We start from the raw sequence: 20,322 nt of genomic DNA on the forward strand, positions 1-20,322 counted from the left end.
TGCGCGCGGAGGCGGGAATGTGTGCGCGTGGGCACGCGCGGCCGCCTGTGCGTAGACACCGGAGAGGACCGGCTTGGGTCTGGTGCCAGAGATGGTCCTCCGCGCGGGTGACCGTGGCCTCTCCTCCCGGAGACGCGGAATTGCGCCTTTCGCTCCCAGCAGTGCCGGAGCGCACGAAACCCGCCGCCTCCAGCGGCCTGGGCCCCCCCGCCTCCCCGGCGCTGCCCCGGGGGGCAGGGGAGCGCCCGGAGAGGGACGCGGGGAGGGACCGCGTCGCATGTTCCTCTTGAAGGTTTTCTTTGCCCTCCCACCTCTCCCTCCTGTCCCCACCCTCCAGCTCCAAACACATTCCTATTCATGCCACTTCCTCTCTTAGATTGTGAGAAAAATTGACGAGGCGATGTTTGTGCAATCAGACAATCAAAGCGCCTGAGAAATTCTCTTCAGACCAGTTTTTCTCTCCTTACAAAGTGTCTGTTTATTCGCAGGCAGAGCATTCATATATCTTTGTATCTAAAGGGCTGCAGGCTTGATCCACCGCTTGGCTAAGAGGCTGGGGACTCCCAGACAGCAAACATTTCTCTAAAGGAGTCAGTGCTGTTTACTGGGCTTATATTTCTAGTATTGCATTCCCTGGCCAGTCAGCTTTCCTCTCTCTCAATACCACTGCCAAGCTACCTCTTTTTACTGGGGAAAGCAATTGCACTAATTCTACTCTACAAACATCAGGCAGCCAAGTAGAGTTACAAATGAATGAACTTATTATAAAGGTTTAGGGCAAAGAGATGGGGAGGGAAATTATAAACAGAGAACTGCATGTGGATGTGTGTAAAATTATAGGGAGACACTACTATACGTCTCTTGTTCCTAGCATTACATTTCTGTTCAGGCAACCGAAAGAAACCACAAAGATGCTCCAACACATTAAGTGGCTTTTGTGAACTTCTTGAAAAAGCTGGTGAAGTTTACCAGCAGCTACTCAAAAAAGTTTCTCAGAAGGAAAGTAGATAAAGTTGATTTCTTCTGAACATTTTCTAGGGTATCCCTGTGTGGGGTTCTAGACCAACAGCTGTAAAGGGAAATTAAAGAAGTAACCAACAACTTTCTCCCTGGCTTTTCCAGCTCTGCAATCAACCAGTGTGCAGGTCTGCTCTACCCAGATTTATGATCAGCTTTGTTCCGTCCCTTTGAGGTTTTCACCAAGAGCCTGAGAAGGGATTTGCCCAAGGAGTTCCATATCTGAAGCTCATCATCAGGGCAGGCCCTGAAGAGTGAAAGTAAAGGATCTAGTGGGGGATTGTGTGAAATGGGATGGCTGGAGTCCTATCACAATTAGAGGGGGTCAAGGCTGAAACCTCTCTACCCCATGGAAGAGGCCAACTGTCCTCAAGGTAGGTTCCCCACCCAACTTTTCACAGACAAAGGACATAGAACTACCATGATTGGCCCCTAGAGATTGATGACTGTTTTCCACATCACCTCCACCCTCAAACTGCCTGGGGCATCAGAGGTTGTTCTAAACCCTGAACACGTAGCCAAGAGGGTGAGTACCTCTGTTGGCCAGGAGGAAGAGGATGGAAGGAGGTGGTGATCAATGACAGAATAAGCTTGTCTGTCTCCAGATATCTGGCACTGGTCCAAGTTAGCTAGCCCCAGCTTTAACCAACTGAACCAACCAGGAGAATTTCAGTCAAAACAAAAACAGCTAAAATTATAGTTAATGAAGGAGAAACTACATAAAATGTCTCCCTCATTCTGGCACTAGGACCTGGCTCTACCAATATTTTGAAAAATTGTGCCTGTGATCCAGGAGTATGGCAAAGAGTGGAAAATTCCAACCAATTCCAACTCCTTTGAGTCTTTGGACAATGAATTCAGTCATTCAAGAACAACTTCAAAGAGTTCATAAAAATTCACTAAGTTCTTTCTGAGAAATTCTTGTGTCAATTTTTTTTTCACTGTGTAGGATCCTTTTTTCCTTTGTGCTTAAAACTCAGCTTTCACTTACAACTTCAAAAATGACAGGTAATAAGAGACATTTAAGAAGAAACTTAGGGTTTTAAGCATCTTCACTTATGAAAAAATAGCCAGTGAGGAGTCCGTCTCTTTCCTCACATACCTTGACCTTCGTTGCCCAAATGAGTCACCTTGACTTACAATTAGGAGTTGAACTAACATGAAAGTTCCTCTTCCTGTAAATCCATTTGCTCCACCCAGGACATGATGTACACTTGAAGGGAACTCCCCACCACACAGACACACACAGACACACACACACTTTAATTCCATGTTTCAAAATATTTGGGAATAAGGGGATTATTCTCAGGCCAGACACATATACATACACACACACACACACACTTAATTCCATGTTTCAAAATATTTGGGAATAAGGGGTTTATTCTCAGGCCAGAGACCCTTTACATAGATGACTAAATTGAGCAAAACCAGCAATATTTCTCATCTTCAAGACTATACGTTTTTGTTCAAGGCAAACACTTTCATGTCTAACCCATTTAGACAAGATTCTTCACATGCTGGTTAATCAAAAACAATGAATGGTTTTTAGTGACTTGAATGGTCTGAGAATTTTCTAGAACACAAGAGATGAGCTTTTACCTTAAGGCAATTACTCACTGCTGTGAAAGCAACCTAAGGAAGATTCGCCAATATCCTTTCTTCATAGCTTTGCATTTTCTTAAATTGCTCTCTGGTCTGGAGAAAGTTTATTTTAGGAATTATATATAGTTCCTTCATCTCTGAAAACTATCTCTATGCCCAACGTTTGTTAAATAAGGTGACTTTATCAGGGGTCCCAGCTTTCTTCACCCCCCCAGGGAAACAAAGATTAAATACAAATATTTATACTCAAATGCAAATTTCCTTACTCCTTACAGACTAGATGGCGCAATAATTATGCAACACCTGGTAATCCACCTGGAGGCTGTGATAATGGCAGTCCCCACGGCCCACAAACTTGAACAGAAAATTCTTATCTTGACTAGTAAATGTCAGTGATAAGGTGCCTACATCCGAATTCCCTCAAACATGTGGTAAAGCCAAAGACAAATCAAAAGTAATTTCAAGTCTGGTTTTCATCATAAAAGTAGAAGAAATTTAATCTGTCCCATTGGATTCTATCAGTTACCCACGGCATTTTCTGTTTCAGAATACAGTCCATTAGTTCATTATTCCTTATGCAGTGATAGCACTAATGTTGATAACCTATCAATGTCATTTTTCTTTTGGCTACCGTTTCATCCTCTTTTTCTTTTCCTCCTCCTAACTGGGATTTTGATTGCATTGTGCATTACAATTTGGAATCATAATCCCAAAATAAACTTAGCCGTTACTCATATAAATAACCAGAACATCAGCAGTCATTGTCACCGTTGCAAAATTTTGTCTCCACAATTGCCAGAAATTCTTACTCGTCTGTTCAGAGAGGATGGGGGTAGGCGGTGGGAATCCATAGTTTCACCTCATCCCTTCTAACAGAGGCTAAATGTCCCGTACCTTCCTATAAGCCTAGCTTGTGAAGATTTTGTCTTTCTGTAACACTAGGGCCAAATTTGTCTCTGGAGGAACCCGTTATCCCCCGTCTGGCCAACAGCTTCTTGCCCTCCCCATTTCATTGCCAAACATTTTGGAAGAGCTGCCCATCCCCCCCCCCCCCCCCCCCCCGCCCCATGTCTGTCTTCCCTGGTCACCATTCAGTTCCCCCCACAGTAGAGCGGCCACCACTGGACTGAAGGCACCAACCAACGTCACCAGGGAACTCCTTGTTGCTCAATTCAGTGTGAGCCTTCCAGGTCTTACCTCACTTGACCTCCTGCCACATTTGACAATCTTGAACCTCTCCTTGCTTTTCGGACTCTCTCCTCTCTTGGCTCCCATGCCAACACCCTCCTGGTTTCCCTCCCACCTCTTTGTCCAGGTCTTCTGAGCTCCTTTTCCAGTATCCTTGCCTTAAAGGTAAATGGTTCCCCAGATTCTACCCTCTTCTCTTTGCTCATTCACACTCTTTCTAGGGGATTTTGTCTCCTGCTAAAGCTTCCATTTTGACAACTTGCCATCTACCTGCCACCAACTCCCCAAATCATGAGCTAGAGCAGGTTTCTGGGCCAAGCTTCAGGTCTGCAGGAATACCACATTTAGTGCCGATGCACTGTGCACATATGTGTAGAGTTAAAGTACACAGACGAACGCCTATATCAGTTCATTAGAGAAGAAGATACAGCAGCCCCCCCTTCTCCACAGGGGATACAGTCTCACCTGAAACCGTAGATTGTACCAACCCCTATATTTACTATGTTTTTTTCTATACACACATACTTATGGTTAAGTTTAATTTATAAATTGGGCATAGTAAGAGATTAGCGACAATAACTAATAATGAAATAGGACAATCATAACAATATACTATAAAAAAAGTTGTGTGAATGTGGCATCCCGGTCTCAAAACACCTTATTTGTCCTGCACGCAGCCTTCTCGTGATGATTCAAGATGATAAAATGCCTGCGTGATGAGATGACACGAGGGGAATGACGTAGCATTCATTCGGCGGCTACTGACCTTCTGACATGTCAGAAGGAGGCTCGTCCACTTCTGGAGCGCAGTTGACCATGGGTAACTGAAACCACAGGTAAGCGGGGGCTATAGTCGTACAGTGAGTATGGTTTTGGCCGTGGACCGCACAGTAAAAAGTGCTCTAGCTCAGCATTTTCCAAACATTCAATAACAAGTACATTTATGTCATGACCCAAACATATATCCACACACATAACTTGCGCATATTACATGTAATACACCCCCTACACGTCCTATTCTCTTCCGTTGCATTATTTGGAAGGAATGCTGGTTACAATCGACGAAACAGATTTCCCAACCCACTGAAGGGTTGCAGCCCAGAGCTGGGAAAGCACTGCTGTCAGCCAAAGCTGTCCCTACGAGAACAGATCCTGGCTCTCCTTAGCCTTCATGGCACACTCGGGGCTGGTTATTTATTCCCCTGGCACTCTCTTTCTGTCATTATTAGGTTATCAAGTGTTCTGGTAAACAACTTTGGCCCAAAATGGCGGACCTCGGGCATGTGTGTGATCCTCCTGAAGATGCCACGAAAGAACTAAAGAGGAAAAATATTCTGGACATAAAGATATACCTTTTGCTGGACCCCCATGCTCCTCCCTCAGGGAATGGTGAAGGGCCTCGAGGGTAAAGATCAGAGAGGACACCAGGGGTTGGTAGAGTGTCCAGTTTGCCGACAAGTATGTTGTGGTGGTTACCAGCCTAAGCCCTGCAGCCCAGCTGCCTGGGTTGAATCTGGCCTCTGCGACATAGGCGCTGTGTGACCTTGGCAAGTCTCTTCACCTCTCTGTGCCTTCTCATGTCTCCATCTAGAGAACAATCAGCAGTGCTTGTCTAACAGGTTGTTCTAAGGGAAAATGAGTCATTGGAAATAAAGCACCTAAAACAGTAAAATAGTGCCCGCTGTTGTGTGTGAACATAACATGCCATAAACAGGCGGAGGGGACTGACTCACTGTTGTTCCAACAATGTCCCCAGGAAATTATGGCCACAGGCACATCTTCACTTCAGGGATGTGAAGCAAGCAGTGGGAAATCATCTCCATAGGCATCCTGTTGCCACCAACCTTAGAGCGTGATTCAGTTATTGTCTCCATTGGCAAAGCCAAATAAAGGAAGGTAAGCATGTATCTCCAACTGCTTACTCAGTTGGGACCTGCACCTGGATGTCTTTTAGTCATCCCCAAATTAACAAATTCAAACCAAAACACCATCTTCCAAGCTGAAACTGCTTCACTTCCAGTTTGCCTTCTGGCAGGACTGCGTAACACCATTCACTTCTTGTTACACTTAAAAATTCTTGGTCTTATCCACTGTGTCCAATCCATCAATAAGCAAACCCTAATGATCCCATGCTTGTCTGGGTCCTATCTGCCCTCTCCTCTCCTCTCTGTCCACACACTCTCATCTGGGTTTCTTCTGTGGTCTCCTTGCTTGCCTCCACACCCTGCCTTCCACCCATTCTTTCTATTGCTCCCACAGAGAGCTTTCTAAAAGCAAATGTGATCATATCATATCATATACTTAAAATTCCCTCCATATTTCCCGTTCTCTTCAGGCTACAGTCCAAACAACTTCACATTGCCCCTAAGGCTTCTCTTGCTTTCTTTTCCAGCATGTGTTCAAATACTCCCCACTGCACCCCCAGGCACACACACCTCACTCTGCCCATCACCTTACGTAGCCTGGGATTCCCAAATACGGAACACTCCTGTCTACTTTTGTCTGTGCCTACAACCTCACCTCCCAGTTCCGCATGGCGCCAGCCTAACCCTTCACACTCCCAGCTGGGGTTAGTCACCTCCCTAACTAAGCTCTTGCCAATTTCCTAGCAAGGTCTCACTCTCATGTCTGCCCCTTGGCCACCATCTATCTATCACATCGCCCATCAAGTCTTTCTGTGATCAAGTCTCTGCTCAAATGTCACCTCCTCAGACAGGCCTTCTCTCTGAACACCTGTCCCTTTGCTCTCTTTCTTTCCCTTCCTCACTCTTACGACCACTTGAAAAATTATATATATAATTATATAAGATGTTATATTTTATATATTACGTATGTTTTACATAGCAGTATATATTATATGATGATGGAAGGAGTCTTTTAGGTCATCTGTCCCTCCCACCAGACAATAAACCCCTGAAGACAAATATGTGACCGAGTGGAGTCTGTATTCTCAGGACCAACAACAGTGCTTACAACATGGTGGGCACCCCAAAGCGATACATGAGTGAAACCATCTCCACTTCTGGCTCAACACATTTTTTTCTTGATAGTCCAATATAAATACACAAAAATGCAGATCTCGTCACTCCTCAGTACAGGCCCTGTCTGATGCTGGCTGTTCCTATAAATCATAGGAAGTCACACTTCTCCCCTCTACAGAGACACTCCGAGGATTCTTACTAGGTTTCCATAGTAAGCAAAGGAAACGGTTGTCACCCAGACCTCCCAAGACCCTACACTTGAGCTGGATCTTGAGTCACCTCTTCCTCCAGCATTGTCTCGGCTTTTGAGCACCTGGTTGGTTGGAGGCTGTTATGAGATACGGCTGAGGCATCAGGTGTAAAATCAAATTGTCATTCCAACTCTACTCCTATCAAGACTCCACCATCAGCTGATCACAGGCTCCCCCAGCTGTTGTTTTCAAGCTGTAAAATTAGGACTGGTCAGAAGGCCACCACCAGCTTAGGCCATCTGTGGGGCAGCACCAGTTTTGTTTTCTCCCAGGGCATTGTGGGAAGAGGTGTGGTCCTGAGGCACACAGCTGATCTGTAGCTTGAGCCGCCTTCAACACACCCAGCGAGTCTGATCCCTGCCCTCTGACCCCAGGCTATCCCACTGGTCCTATGACAATGTCAAATGTCCCTAAAACTTTCGAGACACCAATTCTTGAGTTTTGCACTTACCTCAGCATGGACCAGAAACAAACCGTTCGCCCTCTGGCACCAGGTCGGGAACCATGCCCCGCAAAGCCCTGAGCCATTTTGTAATTACAAACAGCTTATAAACTTTAATATCTATAATAATAACAATAATAATTGGGCATTGTCCTCTAGACACTAGAATGAGACACTAGTTTTTATTTCCTCCTCGGAAAACTTTGATAAAAACCGAGCTGAGTCCAAAGCTATAAGCAATTAAAACAGTATGGTACTGGCATAAAAACAGACACATCGATCCATGGAACAGAATAGAGAGCCCAGAAATACAGCCACTATATGTGGCCAATTCATTTATGACAAAATAGCCAAGAATACGCAAGGAGGAAAGCATGCTCTCGTCAATAAATGGTGCTGGGAAAACTAGACAGCCGCATGCAAAAGGATGAAACTAGACCAGTATCTTATATACATAAAAATTAACTCAAAATGGATTAAAGACCTGAATGTAAGACATGACACTATAAAACTCCTAGAAGAAAACATAGGCACTAAAGTTCTTGATATCAGTCTTGGTGATGTGTTGTTGTTGTTGTTGTTTTTAATCCGACAGCAAAAGCAAAAGTAAATAAGTGGGACCGTATCAAACTACAAAGATTCTGCGCAGCAAAGGAAATCATCAACAAAATGAAAAAGCGACCTGGTGAGTGAGAGAAAATATACGTAAATCATGTAACTGACAAGGGGCTAATATCCCAAATATATAAAGAGCTCATACAACTCAAGGGCAAAAGAAAAAAAAATCCAATTTAAAAAATGGGCAGAGAATCTGAACATTTTTCCAAAGAAGACACTCCAGATAGCCAACTGGTATTTAAAAAGATGCTCAACATCATTAATCCAGGGAAATGCAAATCAAAACCATGACATATCACCTCCCACCTGTTAAAATGACAATATCAGAAAGACAAGAAATAGTAAGTGTTGATGAGGACGTGGAGAAATAGGAACCCTCATGCACTGTTGGTGTGAATGCAAACTGGTGCAGCCACTGTGGAAACCAGTATGGAGGTGCCTCAAAAAATTAAAAATGGAGCTACCATAAGATCCAGCAATTTTACTTCTGGGTATTTACCCAAAGAAAACAAAAACACTAACTAAAAAATACCTGCACCTTCATGTTTATTACAGCATTATTTATAATAACCAAGATATGTAAACAATCTAAGTGGCCATTGATGGATAAATGGTAAAGAAAGTGTGAGATAGATCTATTTGCACACCATTGCTGTAGAGGATGACGCAAGAATCTTTGCTTTAGGAATCAACATCCCTGTTCCCATGTGTGTCTCTCAAGACTGTGGGGGTTATTATGCTGTGTTGATTGTGTTATATTGCATGTTGCATTGTGTTACAGTGGGCCCCATCCCAGGGGACAGAGGGCTGGTTATTCATGAAGGGCTTGACATTCCCAGGGTCAATTGTCTCAAGATCTGGAAGGTCCTTCTTCTGGAAACTGAACTCTTTAGCTGCTGCAGAGGGAGATGGGAGAAAAGGTTTTTCCTTGGCCTTGTGATTACACTGGAGATGATGATCTAGAGCTGATTCTACTCTGCTTATGGTGTCCTCCATGGAGAAGCGGACCCACAACAGGGTCGGCAGGTCCTGAACTAATCTTATCTGGAGCAGACGACTCAAGGTGATAATATTTTGAGTCTAACAATACCAAAAGCTACTCATCACTGACATCTGTTAGGCGTCAGGCATTTTATTATAAATGTTATCTCATTAAAGTTCCCACAATGCCACATGATTATCTACCTACAATATTGATCACTATGTTCATATGAAAGATAAGGAAATCAAGCTACAGGAAGTTAAGTAACCCCTACCTCCAACCTAAGGTTTTATAGGAAGTGGAGCTGGGATCTTATTTTGCTTCGGCTGGCCTAGCTGATAGTAAAATCTGACTTGAATGTCCCCAGTCTGCCCTCGGTTCTATGCATGGGTGTTAGGACAGGGCTGTGTTTAGGGCAAGGCCATAGGGTTATGGGCACTCAGCATCCCCTTTCCTTCCATTCTGGCTTGGCTCAGTGTAGCCTGGAGTCATCGTGAGAGACCCTCAGGGGACAGTCAGCCTCAGAGGAGCATGAACCCACCCGTCTCAAGATTGCTTGTCTACTTCCAAGTCCAGAGGAGCCAAATTTTGTTTTTATTGATGAAGTCACTTTTCCTTTCCCCTTCTCTGCTTTGAAAACTGATAACATCTGAAATAGATCAGCAATTATATATAGCACCTGCTGGCTGTTCAGTTCCATGGTCCCTGCCACGTGGGAGGCAAATCCGATGCTGGGCACATAGCACACCAATTAAGCCAAAGCCTATGGAGGCCAGGCCTGGGTGCTGGTGCTGCTCGAAATTTCCAGGTGATTCCCCTGTGCAGCTAGGGTTGAGGACCACCGCCACAGACCATTTGGGGACAGTCTTATGTGTGACAACTTTCTCAGCCTTCTTCCATTCTTTCCCACTCTTAACTCTCCTCTGGAGTTGTGCTCCACAAAAACCTCAGAATCATCATCATCAACCCTCCAAAAGTGCTTAATCAAGTATGCCAATATCTTTAACAAATGCACTATTCAGTCACAGTGTGAATTTCACTGTACAATCTGAAACTGGTGAAGCAATTTGGCAACTGTTTTGAAATATAAAGGGTAGATATTTATTGATAGACAAAACACCTTGATTATAGAATAATAAAGGGATTAGATATAGTTATATGATTGTATAAATAAGTAAATCTTTCATACCACCAAAAAATCTAATTACCTAACTAGAAAAAAAAAAAAAAAACAACCTTCCAGTGTATGGTCTGTCAGAACCTTGTGCAGATCCTAGGAATCATAACATGTTGAAAAATTGGAGAACGGCGTTTCTATCTAGCTTTCTTATTTAAGATAACAGAAAAATCTACCGCACTATGTTGCATATATAATGTTTAAAAACAGACCAAATTATAATGTTATATGTCATGGTACAGCAATAAGGCTATAGCCCAGAAAATAAGCCAAGCAGTAAGAGTGCATAATGCCCTCAGTGTAGACAGCAAAGCAATAAGCTGCAGAATAAGTAATAAATGGCATTAACCTCCTCTGCCCCAACTGCCCAACCCACAGAGAGAGAAAATTATTAAAAATTCCACAAATGCCCTTTGGCTGTCTGAACCCTTCTGAAGATTCTATATAGAAAAGCCCAGAAATGCTGTAGAGCATAATGAATGAAGATAAGCCTCAAGGTACTTCCAAAACTGTCACTGTGTATATCGTAGAACTGCGGTTATAATCACAGCCATCGTTTCAGAAAATAAAAATGCTGGTAAATTCATGCTTCTGGTGAACCAAGAAATGTGGAGTCTTCCTGGGAAAGAGGGTGAGAATCTAATTTACCTGTTGTGCCGTATCCCCTATGCCGTCCTATACTATCAGTCAGGCTGGGCTACAGGGCAGACCCCACACGTGGGGAGCTCAGCTGGGCCATCTGCCGTTGCTCATCCTGGCATGCAGTTGTTGGCTTCCAGGCCATGAGTCAAGCTGTGAGTGGGGGATGTGTGTCCTTCTTCCTGATTTCTGGGTCCCCTACCTCCCCCGGGTGCATATTCCAAGCCCCCTGTCCCGCCTTCACAGGCAGAGCTTCTCACAAGGCTCTCCCCTGCCACATGCCTTCCACTTCTCACCTCCTCCCCGCCCAGCAACTTCCCAGCCCCCGCCCCCTGTCCCCCATTCGCCCATCTCCCACCCCTCATCCTCCACCAGCCCTCTCTCTCATCCTTCAGCACCAAGGTGGTAACTACTGACCGGGATAAACCAGCCGTATGATAATGACACAGGCAAGAAGCCTGTGCTGGGTTGAATAGTGTCCCAACTCCCCCAAATTCATGCCCTCCCTAGAACCTCAGAATGTGACTTTATTGGACAATAGATCATTGTCTACAAATGCAGGTGTAATTAGTTAGGAGGAAGTACCAAAGTAGGGTAGGCCCTTGATCCAACATGCCTGGTGTCCTTATAAGAGGAAAAGAGACCCAGGGACACAGACCCCCGCAGAGGAAGACTGGAGCGACACAGAGAAGACCGTGGATGACAGACGCAAAGATCGGAGAGATGCATCTCCGAGCCAAGGAACACCAAGGATTGCCAGGAACAACCAGAAGCTAGAAGAGCCAAGGAAGGATCTTTGCCCAGAGCCTTCGGAGAGATCATCGCCCTGCCAACAACTTGATTTTTTAACCTTGAGCTTCCAGAACTGGAAAATAATACATTTCTGTGGTTTTAAGCCACCCAATTTGTAGTACTTTGTTTTGTTTTTTTAATATTTTATTTATTTATTTGACAGAGGGAGACACAGCGAGAGAAGGAACACAAGCAAGGGGAGTGAGAGAGGGAGAAGCAGGGAGCCCGATGCTGAGCAGGGAACCTGACGCGGGGCTCGATCCCAGGACCCCAGCATCACGACCTGAGCAGAAGGCAGACATTTAACGACTGAGCCACCCAAGCGCCCCAACTTGTGGTACTTTGTTAGTCTAGCCCTAGGAGCTAATACAGAGCCTTTAAAAGCAAGTGTGTATCTGGTGGTGAGCTAGAGCCTCCTGCAGACTTGAGGTGGAAAATAAGTTTCTTCTCAAATGGCAGCTCATGTTGCTTCTCAGGGCTGCTTAGCATGAGGCTTGGAGCTGGGCTGTGAGGCCATGTCCAGGCTCTGCAAGGAAGAATGACATCAGGCAACTAGCATCGTCTGCCATGGTCCCCAAAGAAAGAGTGACAGCTGACGCCCATCCTGCTGGTGGCACTTCCCCGGCTCATAGCCCACGTTTTCTGGTCGGTGACTCCCACCATCATCCACCATCCTACCATGTTGCAAAGTTTTCTGATTTTCAGTTTGCAGGGGGAAAAAACGGAAATAAGTACAAAATAACACACTTAGAATTAGAAGTTAACTTTTTTGGGGTGCCTGGGTGGCTCAGTTGTTAAGCGTCTGCCTTCGGCTCAGGTCATGATCCCAGGGTCCTGGGATCGAGCCCCGCATCAGGCTCCCTGCTCAGCGGGAAGCCTGCTTCTCCCTCTCTCACTCCCCCTGCTTGTGTTCCCTCTCTCGCTGTCTCTCTCTCTGTCAAATAAATAAATAAAATCTTAAAAAAAAAAAAGAATTAGAAGTTAACTTTTTCAAATCTAATCTTTAAAAAAAGGTGGGAGTATTCATTCTTGTACAAATGCACTGAATGCCAGCTAATTTCTTAATTAATAGAAACCAGACCCAATACCTCCTTAGTAGACTAAAGAATGTTGCAGAAAAGTCTGGCAAGAAAGGACCAGCTTGTAAAAGTTTAAATAGATAAGATACAAAGTCAGAGTGGTTCCATAAAATTTGTGAGGCTGGAAAAACATGGTTTCTAACCAAGAGGGTTAAGATGATAAAATCTCAGAAGAAAAACAAAGAATGATCTGGCTTACTGTATTAACTTGTACCCCTACTACCTACTAGCGTGGTATTTGGCAAGTAGTAGATTTAATAATGAATACATGACTATGTATGTTAATTTTAAAAAAACCATATATTTAAATACCAAATGCTATTTGGACATCAAAATACCATCTTAATAAGCTGTAACTCGCTATACTCTTCCACTCAAGCTTATTAAGCGAGGAACATTGAGAATCACGTCAACATTCTGAAAGTCAAGATTCAAGGAGAATATTAATACCATCACTGTAATAACAACAGCAATACTCATATAGGCTCCTAAATGCCAGCTCATCTCGTGATTGCTTCTTTTACATCTACTAACTATTCAATCCTTACAACTCATCATTTTGTAGATGAGGCAACAGAAACACAGAGAGGTCAAGTAACTTGCCCAAATCACACAGCTGGTAAGAGCCAGCCAGCCAGTGTAGCCCCGGATGCTATGCAGCCTCGGATCAGAGTCATTCCTCCAGCAAATGTTTGCGAAGTACCCGCTCCATGCAAGTCTGGCCATCATACTGAGACAGTACTGAGTCCCTGCAGGGAACATTCTTCCTGGTCACAACACACTCACGTTCCTGCCAACTGAGATTCTGACACTCCACAGCGCCCTTCATAAAGCTGATGTTCAAACTCAGCAAGCTTTCGCTTCCTCAATTCTCTCTCCCCATGGAGTCAGGCAAGTACAGAGGAGCCTTTCCATTGTAACACGCCATGTACAGGGTGTGAAGCATGGTGTAATTGGGAAGGACCTGGAGATGTGGCTTGTCTTCCTACAGGGGGAAAGCTAGTGTTGGCAAATAAATTAATCTCATTTATTTAAAAAGCTGAACTGTTCGTTTGCTTAAATAGCTATCTTCCCAGATGTCACATTTCCCCTGGACATGGTTAGAATGGCCAGATTGAAATTAAATTTTAAACAGACAGACAAGGGCACAGCAGTGATGATTCTATTTGCAGGATCAAGTGATGACTTCCTTTTGCCAAATCTCCTGGAAGTTCTAGTAAATTTTTTTTAATGCAAATGAGAAATTAGAATGGGATTGAGGAGATTTGCTAATGGGGATGTTTTACCTGATGTGGCCATGATAATATGTGGATCATGTTTATTTATGGACTCCTTGAACCGCCCCCCTAGGACACCTCCTAGGCTAGAGCTAGTTGGCTGAGCCTTCACTGGCATTAAATGATATCTTAAAACTATTCAGAAATACTGTAATCAATACATTTATTTTCTGGGAAATGAACACCATGCATGGATTTTATGTGGCACTTGTCCCCATCTGGCTGAGTCACACGCTCTGCTTATGCACCTGCTTATATATCAGATTGCAGTGTGTGTTCATTAGAATAACGAACTGCTATGGCCAAGATCCAAAATACGTAATGGTTCCACCCCTATAGAAGTCTGTGCTGTGCTCCCATATTAATTCTGGGTGGATGAACAGCCCTCCTCCATAGCAGCCCCTCTTCATGGAGTCATTTCATAGTCACTCAGGCTATGAAAACTCTGTCAGCTTACTTTCAAGGTAGTCCCAGGTGTGGAAATCAAGCCTTCAGAAAAGGAAAGCCTGGAAGACAGCATGGGGTAGGTTTCCATAAACCAGGCCAGGAAATGGCACACACCACGTTCTATTGGGTAGGACTCAGTCACGTGCGCCACTCCTAATTGCGAGGTATGAAAATTTTTATTTGTAAGAAATATATATTTGGTCATTTAGATGGCCAAAATATATTTCTCGTATATATTTGGGTTTCATCTACAGTTCCTGTCTCACAGCTCCCAAAACCCTTGCAATGTCCTAAGTGTTGAGATTGATAAAGGTATCTTTTGTCACGTAAATAAGATGGCTTTGGAAGCTCACCTGGGGATGGGGGACTGGTTGCCAGTGGAGTCAGCCCTGTGATTCAAGGATGGAACTTCTGGTCTCACTCCCTGACCTCTGGGGAGAGGCGGGGGGCTGGAGGTTGAACCAACTGCCAATGGCCAGTGATTTAACCAACCATGCCTAGCTAATGAAGCCTCCATAAAAACTCCAAAGAGCAGGGTTCGGAGAACTTCCAGGTTGATAAACACTTGAAGATTTGGGGAGAGTGGAGCCCCAGGGAGGGCATAGAAGCTCCATACCCTTTCCCCACACCTTGCCCTATGCCTCTCTCTCTCTCACTGTCTGAGGCACATCCTTTTCCAATAAACCGGTGATCTAGTAAGTAAAATATTTCTCTGGGTTCTGTGAGCCAGTCTAGCAAATAAATCAAACCCAAGAAGGTGTGGGAACCTGTGATTTAAAGCAGGTCTGTCAGAAGTGCAGGTGACAACCCACACTCTGAAGGTGGGGTGGGGGAGGGAGGAGGGACAATTGTATCCGACTGAACCCTTAACCTGTGAGATCTGTGAGGTCTGACACCGTATCTGGGTAGTGTCAGAATTGAGTTGAGTTGGGGGCACCTGGGTGGCTCAGCCGGTTAAGCATCTGCCTTCAGCTCAGGTCATGATCCCAGGGTCCTGGGATCGAGTCCTACATCAGGCTCCCTGCTCCCAAGGAGTCTGCTTCTCCCTCTACCCCTGCCCCCTGCTTGTGTGCTCTCTCATGCTCTGTCTCTCAAATAAATAAATGTTAAAAAAAAAAAAAAGAATTGACTTGAGTTGAATTCTCAGACACCCTGCTGGTGAGAGAGAATTGCTTGGTGTTCTGTGGGAAACACACACACACACAGAGGAATTGGGTCCAAGAACCCAAAAGGCAAAGACACCTGGGAAATAGAGTTCAGCCATGAAGTCTCCAGGAAAGAAAGGGGTACACAGGTTTTGACGGGCCCCTAATGGTCTTTGCCACATAGAGCTGTGAGATTATGGGTAAACCCTGAACTTTATTTCCCACTTGCAATAAAGATGTTCCATTCTGAATATCGTAGGCTATAAGAAGAGTTTTGATTACTACTTTAAAGTTCTGTTTTTTGGCCTTTTCTGGACAAATAGAAACTGACAAAAATCTTAACTATGGCAGTAATCCATATTAGGCCCTGGAGTCAGAGCAAATTGGATTAGAATCTGGACTTTGTCACTTAGTAGCTGGTTGATCTGGGCAAGATACTACATTTTCTTAGCCTCGGTAAAATAGGTACAAGAACAGTAGTATCACACAGAGCTCTTACAAGGATGAAACAAGAGCATGGGGTTAGATTCTGTATTACGGAGTGATTAACATGGGGCCTGGCATGGTTGTTCCCACATTCTCCTAGGGAATCTACCACCAACTGACCGGATTCTCTAATTTCTCTGATTAGCACAGTATTACACAGTATTACACAAAATCACTCTCTGCTCAGAACACCAGAGCTGCAGGGCATCCATCAACACTTCACATCTCTTTAAAGCATCCAGTCGCAAAAATACCCTCTTGATGAGGTAGGGGTCCCGCTTTGGTTAAGCTCGGCCGGGACCGGCTCTATCATTTGGGGAGGGTGTATGGTGTGGGGCCCTTGTTCAAAGATTAGTAATAATTTCAGGACCACACCAGCAGAGCATTAAACCCCGCATGAGGCCCTTCCAAGCGCAGGTGCTGAGCGACTGCTTGGGTCCTACGCGCTGGAGGCCTGCCCTGAACTCCAGCCCCCACCTCCGCAGAACTGATTTTCTATGGCTTCTAAGGAACTTCCCGAGCAATACAGCTTCTGAGTTGGTTACAAGTGTTGACATCAGCTTCATTGTGAAACCACGTTTTGTCAGGTACAAGTTCACCCCTTACTTCTGTCGCTTTCTTTTGATTCCAAGCATGCAGGTTCTGAGCCGAGAATCCTGACTGTGACTTCCCCCCAAGTGGCACCAGGCACCAGCTACCCAGGGTCCAGGTGGCTCCTCACCCCTAGCAGCAAGGCCTTCCCCAGCCCCCAGCCCTCAGGGCCCGAGGACGGGAGTGCAGCCCACACATTTGCACATTAAACGCAGAGCATGTTCTTCACATCTACCAAGATCTGTTTGGGCCCCACATGGTCACGTCTTCGGGTTTTCAGGAGAATCCAGAAGTACAGATTTTTTTAATGTGAAATCTCCTAATTCTAAAATGTTGATAACTACATAAACGTTTAGGAAAACCGCAAGTAGAACAGAATATGTCTGTGAGCCCGAAACTACGACTCGCCGACTTCGTCTCGTCTGGGGACGCGCACCACCTTGGAGACGCTTCCTGTCACCTACCCACACCCATACCCCTCCTTCAGGCGGCACTTGCTTCCCCCGCGGCCACACTGGGCCGCACAAAGTGCAGATGTTACCCGTGCATACGGAGCATCTTAGGATGTCCGGTGCTTCCTCGGAAGCAGAGGGGACCGTGGGGTGCTGTGGTCTCTTTGCTCAGCCCACGAGTCAGGGGAGCCTGGAGGAGAAGGTGAGAAGGTGAAGCCCGCGATGTCCTAACAGACCCGGGGGAAGCTGGCCTCAGATGAAGCCTGCTGGCCTGGGTAGTGGGGGGCCAGTGCTGAGAAGGGGTGGCGCCTGGAACAAGAGCATGAGAGAGAGGATGAGAAAACCTGGAACAGGTGTGCTGGCAGGGAGAGAGAGCAACAGGACAAGCCCACCCACTTCAGGGTTTCACCCCAGGCCGTCCTCAGGTGTCCAGGCCACGTCAGAGAACTGGTGACAGTAAGAGGCTTTTGGCCCCCCATAGATGGATTGTGTGCCTGGAGAACAGTGTTCCCTTGCAGACTTCCCTTACCCAGGAGCGAGAACGTGACTGCTGATTGTGAGCTCCCGTCGCTAGCTGCGAGCTGGAGGCCCCCCGTGTCTTACCCAGGGTCAGAGGCACAGAGCATTCTCCTGCCCTGGCAGCCCCAGGAGGAGCAAACACTTTAGAATGTGCTCATACTCTCACTGTGGGTTTCTGTTTGATTAATTCCACGTTCCAAGGAAGTGCCCATGGCAGTTTCAACAACACAATAGCTCTTGTGGAGGTGTGGGTGGAGTGGATTGGGGGCTGACAACTTTGTAAGGCACCTGAGGGACACCAGGAATAGGAAAAGGCAGTTGGCACCATTCTGTCCTGGAAGCATGCTTGTCACTGAGAACCAGTCTGGGCAGGTCAGCCCTGGGGGACCGGGGAAGACGGGGCAAGAGCTAGAGGGCCAAACAGCTGACCCTGCCCCACAGGCTCAGGCTGGCAGCTTTCTAACCCAGACCGTGGGGCCTAGGACATTCGGACAGAGATGTTAGAGCCATGACCAGGCAGGCCTGGAGTTGAGCATGAGCCACAGGGAAGATCTGAGCTTCCTAGGAGCGTTGAAAGGACTAGAACCCTCTGAGGGCCTTTAGACCCTAGGGCTCAGATAAGTCATCAGACTGCCTAAGGCCACTGTCAATAGACACGTAGCCAAGTTTGACCTGCTCATTCTAAGTGAGCATCAGCAGATTGAAACCCTAAGTGATGGGGCCCCTGGGTGGCTCAGTCGTTAAGCGTCTGCCTTCGGCTCAGGTCATGATCCCAGCGTCCTGGGATCGAGCCCTAAGTGATTTGAGGTGGGCAGCGACAGGTGTTGTATGTACCCTTATACTGGAATTATTGATATCTTTCCCAAAAATCTATCCGAGCAATACAGAGCCAAGTGAAAAGTTGGCAACTATGGCATTTTGCAGATTCACTCAAAGTAAATGAGGTATATTTTCTTGCCTAAATTATCCAGTATGGTTTGAACACTGACTACATTAACCATACAGATTTTAACTCTCATTTCTCTCTAAATTGTATAGCTCCGTGGCAAATGTTTGAATTAGAGATGGTTTGTGTTAGCAAACATTTTAAAGGAAACTCTCATACCCTTAAAGTATTTGTTTCGATTTTTATCTTTCAAAAGTAGTAGAACTAATCCTTACAGAATTGTGTGCAACGTTTTCCATACTCCTTGCCTCTAAAGCAATGCAGAATCTCCACTAATTAACTAAGTGCCTCAAATGCACCATTTAGGATTGCAAAGACCCATTTTATAATTGTGCCGCGGTGGGAGAGCGTAGAGAAGGAAGAAGGTAGAGAAAAGAAAAACAAGAGGAGGGGGGAAGATTCAGTGTCTCAGGCAGGTGATGCAGACGTCCCCCCCCCCCCCCCCCCCCCCGCCAGGGGCCCCTTCGGAAGCCGATGGCAGCGGGCCAGGCCACCTCTTTCAAGGCCAGAAGGAAGTAGCCCACGACCTCATTCTAGCTGTGTTCGTCTCCAGGCGTACTTGTCGAGGAGGTAGTCTGCCATGTCAGCAGGTACTGCCTGCCTTGTGCAGGTTAGCTTTGGAGGTTTCACCTGCTCATTCAGGTGGTGGTGTCAAAGAGGTCCCCCACGTGGGGTCATGTGTGTCTGGGGCTAGACACATGAGGTCGTGTGTGTTTAGGATTAGTTTGGTCTGTTGGTCTGTGTGTCTGAATCTAGTTCGGTCTATTGACGTGGTGAATGACTCATCTTCCCCCCACTTCCTACCCCCCTCCTCCCCACTTCCAGCATGTAAGGGCTGTCTTGTGCAAGTTAACTTTGGCGGTTTCACCTGCTCATTCACGTAATGGTGTGGGGTCAGGTATGTCTGGAGCTAGTTTGGTCTCTTGGTCGGTGTGTCTGGGGCTATTAGGTCTATTGAGGCTGTGAACGACTCATGTTCTCCCCACTTCCTACCCCCACCTCAGTGAAGCACAGACTTTACTGCTTTTGGTGGTTTTGCCCTTGTATGGGTTTCTCAGCACGTTTTCTCTCCTGGGATCGATGAAGAATGTCTTCCGCAAGGATCCTCGAAGTCATGACATCCCCAGCAGAGCAATCAGGCATGATAGTAGACATAAGAGGCATGGAGGTCCAGGTTGACCTGGGGCTGGTGGGTGCCTCTGAGTCCTGATGGCAGCAATAATGCACCTGAGGGAGGGGTGAGGGTGGCTCAGGGGAGGGAGCAAAAGGAGTCTTGGGGTGAAGCACATAGTGTGAGCATGCCATGAGGCCGTTCTGGGGGTCCAGGCACAAGTGAAGCAGGAAACTGAGGGAATCTCTCTATGCTGAGCATTTGACCAAAGCATGGTGATTTTTCCTTTATACCATTGATTTTTACTTCTACCATATGAATAGTCAAACTCTAGGTATTGCTAAAAATTGTTAGAACTGAAAACACAAGACCACAGATCCACAAAGAACCAGTAAAATCAAACTGCACATGCCATGTGTATTCATTATTTATTGCTGCACAGCAAATTACCTCAAAATTTAGTGGTTGAAAACAAATATAAGCATTTATCATCTCACACAGATTGTGTAGGTCAGGATTTCGGAGCAACTTGGCTGAGCCGACCTAGCTCCCGTCTTTCCTGAATTAAAGACAAGAT

At 45.8% G+C, this 20,322-nt stretch overlaps 1 long non-coding RNA gene across 1 annotated transcript; it reads left to right on the plus strand.

The window, feature by feature from the left end:
• The first annotated feature begins 1,149 nt into the window (after positions 1–1,149).
• Positions 1,150–8,201, plus strand: LOC116634415. The gene is made up of 4 exons (XR_004299966.1): positions 1,150–1,391; positions 4,488–4,646; positions 5,567–5,706; positions 8,080–8,201. It is a non-coding gene; the product is annotated as an uncharacterized LOC116634415 (long non-coding RNA).
• Positions 8,202–20,322: the final 12,121 nt, after the last annotated feature.

Source organism: Phoca vitulina, unplaced genomic scaffold, assembly GCF_004348235.1.
Source record: "Phoca vitulina isolate PV1807 unplaced genomic scaffold, GSC_HSeal_1.0 scaffold9, whole genome shotgun sequence".
NCBI classification, from domain to species: Eukaryota; Metazoa; Chordata; class Mammalia; order Carnivora; family Phocidae; genus Phoca; species Phoca vitulina.